Source organism: Opisthorchis viverrini (genome assembly GCF_000715545.1).
Source record: "Opisthorchis viverrini unplaced genomic scaffold opera_v5_283, whole genome shotgun sequence".
NCBI lineage: Eukaryota > Metazoa > Platyhelminthes > Trematoda > Opisthorchiida > Opisthorchiidae > Opisthorchis > Opisthorchis viverrini.
In genome coordinates this window covers 59,529-65,631 of record NW_008751942.1, presented here as the reverse complement: position 1 = coordinate 65,631, position 6,103 = coordinate 59,529, and the positions used below count along the sequence as shown (strand labels likewise).

The following is a 6,103-nucleotide window of genomic DNA, read 5'->3' as shown; positions in this document are numbered from 1 at the left end:
TATTTGAAGTCCAGGTGAAGCATAGATATGCACACAAAGTATATGAGTAGAATAATTTCCGTGTGGGGAATCGCCTGAACAGTTCCATCACGAAAAGTATTCAAATAGATCTTAATTCAATTGTTACGTTCTTCCGCCCACAAACTGACCTTCGCCCGAGTAGGAGGCTACTTAAAATCATAATAATTTTTCGTGTAAATAGGCGGTGGCTACGCATTCGCACACGCTAAGCTGCTTTACTGCGAAATGATACATATGCTGGCGGAAGAGTAAGAGAATAGTATCTTGAATTAAAATGTTTTATAATTTTTTGGCATTTGGTTTCGGTTACTTCTATTCAAGAACCGTTTGTAGAAAATCCTTGTCTATAAGTCTGCCGGTGGAACAGCTAGCCAGCCAGCTAGTCAGCTATTCAAAAGGAGAATTCAGGTAGATGACGTCTATCTGTTTCAGTCGCTCTCCTTTCCTCCTGTGAAACTGCACTGTGCAGCGCGTGACGGTCCAGGAATATCTACCTGAAGTCACAGAAAAACTTCAGAACTTTCAAGAAAACTCTGTCAGTGCCTATTTTGAAACACATTCAATCAGGGAAATCAAAAATATCCCTCCCGAATGTCATTCCACTCACCTGCAGCGTGGACGAATCTGAAAAATAGGCGTATTTGTTGACATTGAGCCCTAGAGTATGCATGTTCCAGGTTCTGAATCCATTGTTCAATCAAATAAGGAGAACAACCGGTAATTATTCTACAGTAATCTCGTTGACGCTGCAAAAGTAACACCCCGGGCGCCTTGGGACTCTAAGGAGAATGGAAATGGACATTTCAAACGTTTGAAAGGAGAAAATGGAGTTGAATTACGGCCTTATTACATCCATTCGAAAGCCATATGGGAGTTATTTTTGTGCTTTGTTATCGAGTAATTGATGGACGTTGTTTAATCAAACGTGTGCAAAGGACAGAAGCTTAAAGTGGTGTGTGTGTTTAATGCCCAAATCGCATGGGAGCCACCACCACTGTTTTCGAGTTTTTCGGAGATAACTGCAGAATGGGATAGCTGTTGATGCCCATACTCTCACTCTATACGGAAAATCTCGGTATTTTGCCAGTGAAGTAAAAGTATCATGAGATTCGTTTTGGAAAAAAGGTGAGACCACTTTCTCCCAAGCCAGTAGGTAGCTTCAAACTTTTAGACAATGTGAACGACTCACCTAACACCGTTTGAGACCTAGCGCTGCGTCTTTAAACAAAGGCACATTTCCACGCAATCCAACGAAATCAGCACTTATGTGGCATTGCATAATAAAGGATCCTCAGAAAGGCCAAAGTTCCGTTTTCACGAGTATGCCTTGAAAAGCGTAGTGTGCCACAGCTGACTTGGACTATGTTCAATTAAATTCCTGAAAACGAAATGCTCTGGGGATACCTCGGTTTTGCAGGAACCTCCAAGACAACCAGAAAATTTCCTAATCATAATCTGCTGAATACTAAACAGCGTGGTCACTTGGGCTATAGAATATGCTTTTCCTAACTCTGCTGCTTTCAGTTATGGGACTTTATCCGCCAATATAAAGGAGTTAAAACTACTGATGACCATCCTTCTGCGTACTTGCCACACAGTATCGTTTGTAACTTCTATACAGTACCCGATCCCGAAACGTTCAAAATTCATGAGATGTGAGAGACTCGAGCTTGCAACTTCTGCAATAACCCAACAAAACCAAAGAACAAAGTGTAACTTATTATAAAAGCGAGCCGGCACCATCTATCTAAGCAATCCATTGTCCAGCCACCACCGATGAAAATTCCCACGAAAACACAGTACGCAATAAACTCATCATATGATGGGCAAATCGTGTATCAACAAAAACGCAGTGTTTTGCAATCAGTGAAAATATATTGCTTACTGCAAAGCACTAACATCACGTAAAAAGTAACACAAGAACGGGCCATTTGCAAACGCTTCCCATGTAAGTCTCCAAAGAAAGGAGACTAAAAGCTAAATTTTACCGTTCAACCAAACGTTTTGCATATGCTTGCAATGGCTCCGGAGAGAAGTACCAAAAACTCATCAAAGTTAGGATGCGCCACAGAGTTCTGGACATTTTGAGGCAACAAAAATATGGAGCCAAACTTATCGCACTTCAGAGTAGTAAATCCTAACAACGGTTGAGCTAAGCAAGTGAATTAGCAGTCCAAACGAACCTAACCAGCATCAAGTGCAATCTAACGAGAGCAAAATTGTTTTCTCAAAAGTTCGATGCCGACTCAAAGCTCTCAAAAGATAGCAAAAGTGCCTAGAAGCTTTCCAATCTGGCCCCAAATACGGAGGCCGCTGCTTCACTAGGATTTAGGAGCCCCCGTACTACTGACAAGTTTGCTGCACATATGCGATGACAACTTTAGACCTACCCCACAATATTCGACACTCCAGATTAGACAGCCGAAAAAATCAGTAAACCACCCGACGGCAAAATAAGACAACTGTAATGTCCTTGATTCCCAGATATTACATATTTTCCCAACGCTGTCCTCAACAGCGGGACTAGAAAGCGCATATGTTCGAAAGCCATCAGTATAAATTAAATCAAATCAATTTTGCAAAATTTAAATTGTGTCGAACAGGTATAAAATTTCAACATTTGTCAAGCACAAGAACGGCGGATATCTTGGTGGTAAAACAATCTGAATAATGATCAACTGAAGAGCTTAAATGGCCTCTTTTTCTGAACTCACGAGTAAAGAAGATCTAGCAGCATACAACTGCATGTAATAAAAGTTGCTTAACAAGACCACACTGGTTTTGGAGCTTTGACTTTTTAAGGTCAAAGAAAGCAGAATAATCTGGTTTTTTTTCCAAAGGAAATACTTTGACATATCACCTCAATGCCTCAATGTCCTAAAACATAAGAACAAGAAGATGCAATAAAAGGGAGATAACACGCTCTGCATATGGTGGTGAAACTTTGGAGAAGAGTGAAGAACCAATATCTCTCAGCATCGAGCATTTCCTTTATTACACTTGTCACGTTCATTGCAAAGTGCTTTCAGCAACGCTTCCACAAGGAAAATGCTAATAATGCCTATTTGCCGGTCGGCACTCGATTGATTTATGGCAATGTTTCGTCAATTAAACTTTTAGCACAATTATTCTGCCGCATTGGCGCATCATTGGATTTGCGCCAAGAGTCTTAAATGTAATGTACATAGTCAAGGATCTCAGTCTTGGCCCCATGTTTCACTTGGAAGGTTGAACATTGCCTCAAAAAATTAAGCAAGAAATGCGCGTTCTCAACTCCCACCTGATGAACAAATCTACGGGAAAAACACATGTGTAACCAGCTCCTGGTAACAGTCGTAAGCGAGACAGATTTCCGATTTTGGATTGGGTCGTCTAAAGCAACTATCCCACCATGATATCACACAGGCTCTATTTCCTTGGTGCAAGAATGATTAAAGCCATGAGAAAAAACAAAGACGGCAAACAATAAAAACAATCGTTTTACAGTCTTACTCACGGCTGGTATCCTTTTCGCAATTAGTATTAGCTCATACTATTACTGATTGCTGTGGATGTAGAAAGGGGGGAAAGATCTATTGAGGTTTTTATCTGCTGCTCAAACACTATCACATTTGTCGGTCACTATAAGTCACTTGACCCTACCTAAAGCTGTCACCTTAACGTGGTAGTCGGGCTTGAGTGCTGCAATGATCCCGCGGGCTATACTGGCCTGAACTTTGTTCCACAAGGTGCACCATGACAGGAAGGCCAAGAGGGAGCAGCCAGATCAAGAGCAGCGAGATCCCGTAATACGAGTAATCATATTACGAGGCGGTCTGGAGGTAAAGTCGTACTGTCCTCTGCGATAGGACTGTCAAGGCAGTAAGGTGTTTCCCCAGGTGGCCAGCATGTCCATATTTATGGAAGTAGAGATTCTGCCTTCCCCAGAGGGAGGACGGGTTAGAAAAGGTCGGCCCCCAAAAACCGCCACTCCGATCGCCCAACGGTTGACCGTGACCGCCGGCGCATTATCCAATTCGGTCAAAATACTTTTAAAACCAAAGAGCCCGGTGCTGCTCAAAAGGCACCTGCTGTGCGCAGCCGAATTAAGAATGAGACATTATTGTCTAATTCCCCAAGCCCTCTGATAAGCCCAGCCCCTTGCAGCCGGGCAGCCGGGCAGTCGTAGGCTCCGGGCAGGGTCCCAAAAGAAAACCCTACATTCTCCCACTGCCTCGTGTGTCAGACTTTTGAGTCAGAGGCTAGGGTCAGGGTCCCCGAACAAAAACCTTCATTCTCCCACTGCCTCGTGGGTCAGACTTTTGAGTCGAAGGCTCGAGGTGTGGTACCTCAACCAAACCCCCTTCCTCGGCCTGGGCAACCGGGAAGTATCATTTGCCCAACGATGTCCCTCCGAAACCCCTTCCCACCACACAAGCAAACGCTGCTGGGCCATTTGACTGTCAGTCATCTGACTGAAGGGCCTTAGGCTCCTCACTGCCTACAAACATTAAACAAAATAACACCTTTCTAAATCCACGAGATACTTTCCAAATAGGAGCTTTTAACGTCTGTACTCTATGTCAAATTTGCAAACAGGCAATGCTTGCTGAAACCTTGTACCCTTTAAAATTGTTGCATGCTGTGTCTCCAAAACACGCATACAAGGAGCGTGGTTATGCATCTCAAAACGCCAAGGATGAACTCAGCTCTTTCACGTTTCTCCCTCCGTGTGTCCGGTGACCCAAGAGCGATGACTCGTGGAATATATGGTGTGGGAGTCGCACTCAGCTCCAGAGCTGAACGCGTTTGCTGGATTAGATCCCAGTGAACAGTCGCCTCTGTGCCGTCAGGTTATCCAGTTCAATCAGGCACAATGCCTCTAGGCATAAAAAGCGGTGTCTGTTTGTCGTGTCGGCTTATGTCCCAACGGACTGCAGTTTTGATGCGGAGAAGGATACTTTCTATCGAGAGCTATCCGGGCTCATTCGTCAGGCAAAAAGCACCGACATCGCAGGCGATTTAAATGCTCAAGTATGTCGTCTTAGCTCCTCAGAATCACATTTGGCTGGTCGATTCTGAGTCGGTGCTCGCCGCACAGACAACGGAGATAGACTCCTCCAGTTGTGTGCTGATCATGAACTGTTTTCGGCAAGTACGAACTTTGAACATAGACGTTTGCACGGCGTACCCTGGAGGCCACCAACTGCGAATCAACCGTGGTCCAAGTTGGATCACGTAGCTATCAGCCACCGTTGGAGAACCCCAATACAAGAAGGTCGTTCCTTGTAGGGTTCATCACTTGACTCCGACCCCGCCATGGTGCCTGCACGCCTGACGGTTCGTTTCTCTTCAAACCCTCGTGAGTCAGCAAGAAGCATGCCAATCCACCAGCTCCGAATCACTGACATAGCTCAACAGTATCGATCTGAGCTAGTCCAACAATTCTCCACAGTAAAACAATATTGTGGTGGCAATGAGCATGTGGTTGAAGCGTGGCAAAATGTGAAAGGAGCTATACTAGCGGTGTTTAGTGCTGCCTGCCCGACTTCTCCAATTTGACCACAAGACCACTGGATGTCGTCGAGTCGAAGTCGCATGAATGATGCCGGGAAAGCCATACCAGCAGGCGATGAATACGACAGCGCACGCAAATTCCTCAAACGCCTAATAGTGGAGAGTCTAAGGAAAGGCCGAGAGCTCTGGTGGACATCGAAAGCCCAGGATATGAACAATGATTTTGCTACGGGAAACGCCTGTGCCCTTCATTAACTGATACGGTCGACTGGCCCTAGGAAAGCAGCGGTCAGCGAAACGATAAGTGAACAAGTTGGACCATTATTTCACTCGGAAAAACGTCGACTGGAGAGGTGGGCCGAACACTTCGAAGAGCAGTTCAGCTGGCTTCCTGCAACACAGCCAGTGGAGATAATGCATACGGGTGAATGGAATGTAAATCTTGATCGCCCTTCGGAAGAAGAAATAAGGTACGAAGTAGCCGCACTGAAACGTGAGAGGGCACCAGGACCGGACGGTCTGTATCCAGCCATCTTCAAAGAAGGCGGAAATTCCCTGGTGACCCACTTGACAAAACTTATTGGTA

The 6,103-nt window shown here is 44.9% G+C and overlaps 1 protein-coding gene across 1 annotated transcript in view; it reads left to right on the top strand.

The window, feature by feature from the left end:
- Positions 1 to 206: 206 nt before the first annotated feature.
- T265_09539 (hypothetical protein) overlaps positions 207 to 6,103 on the top strand; it is a gene marked incomplete at both ends in the record, with an annotated part of 30,841 nt that continues 24,944 nt past the window's right edge. Inside the window, one exon of the mRNA XM_009175638.1 lies at positions 207 to 269. The remainder of the gene's footprint in view (positions 270 to 6,103) is intronic.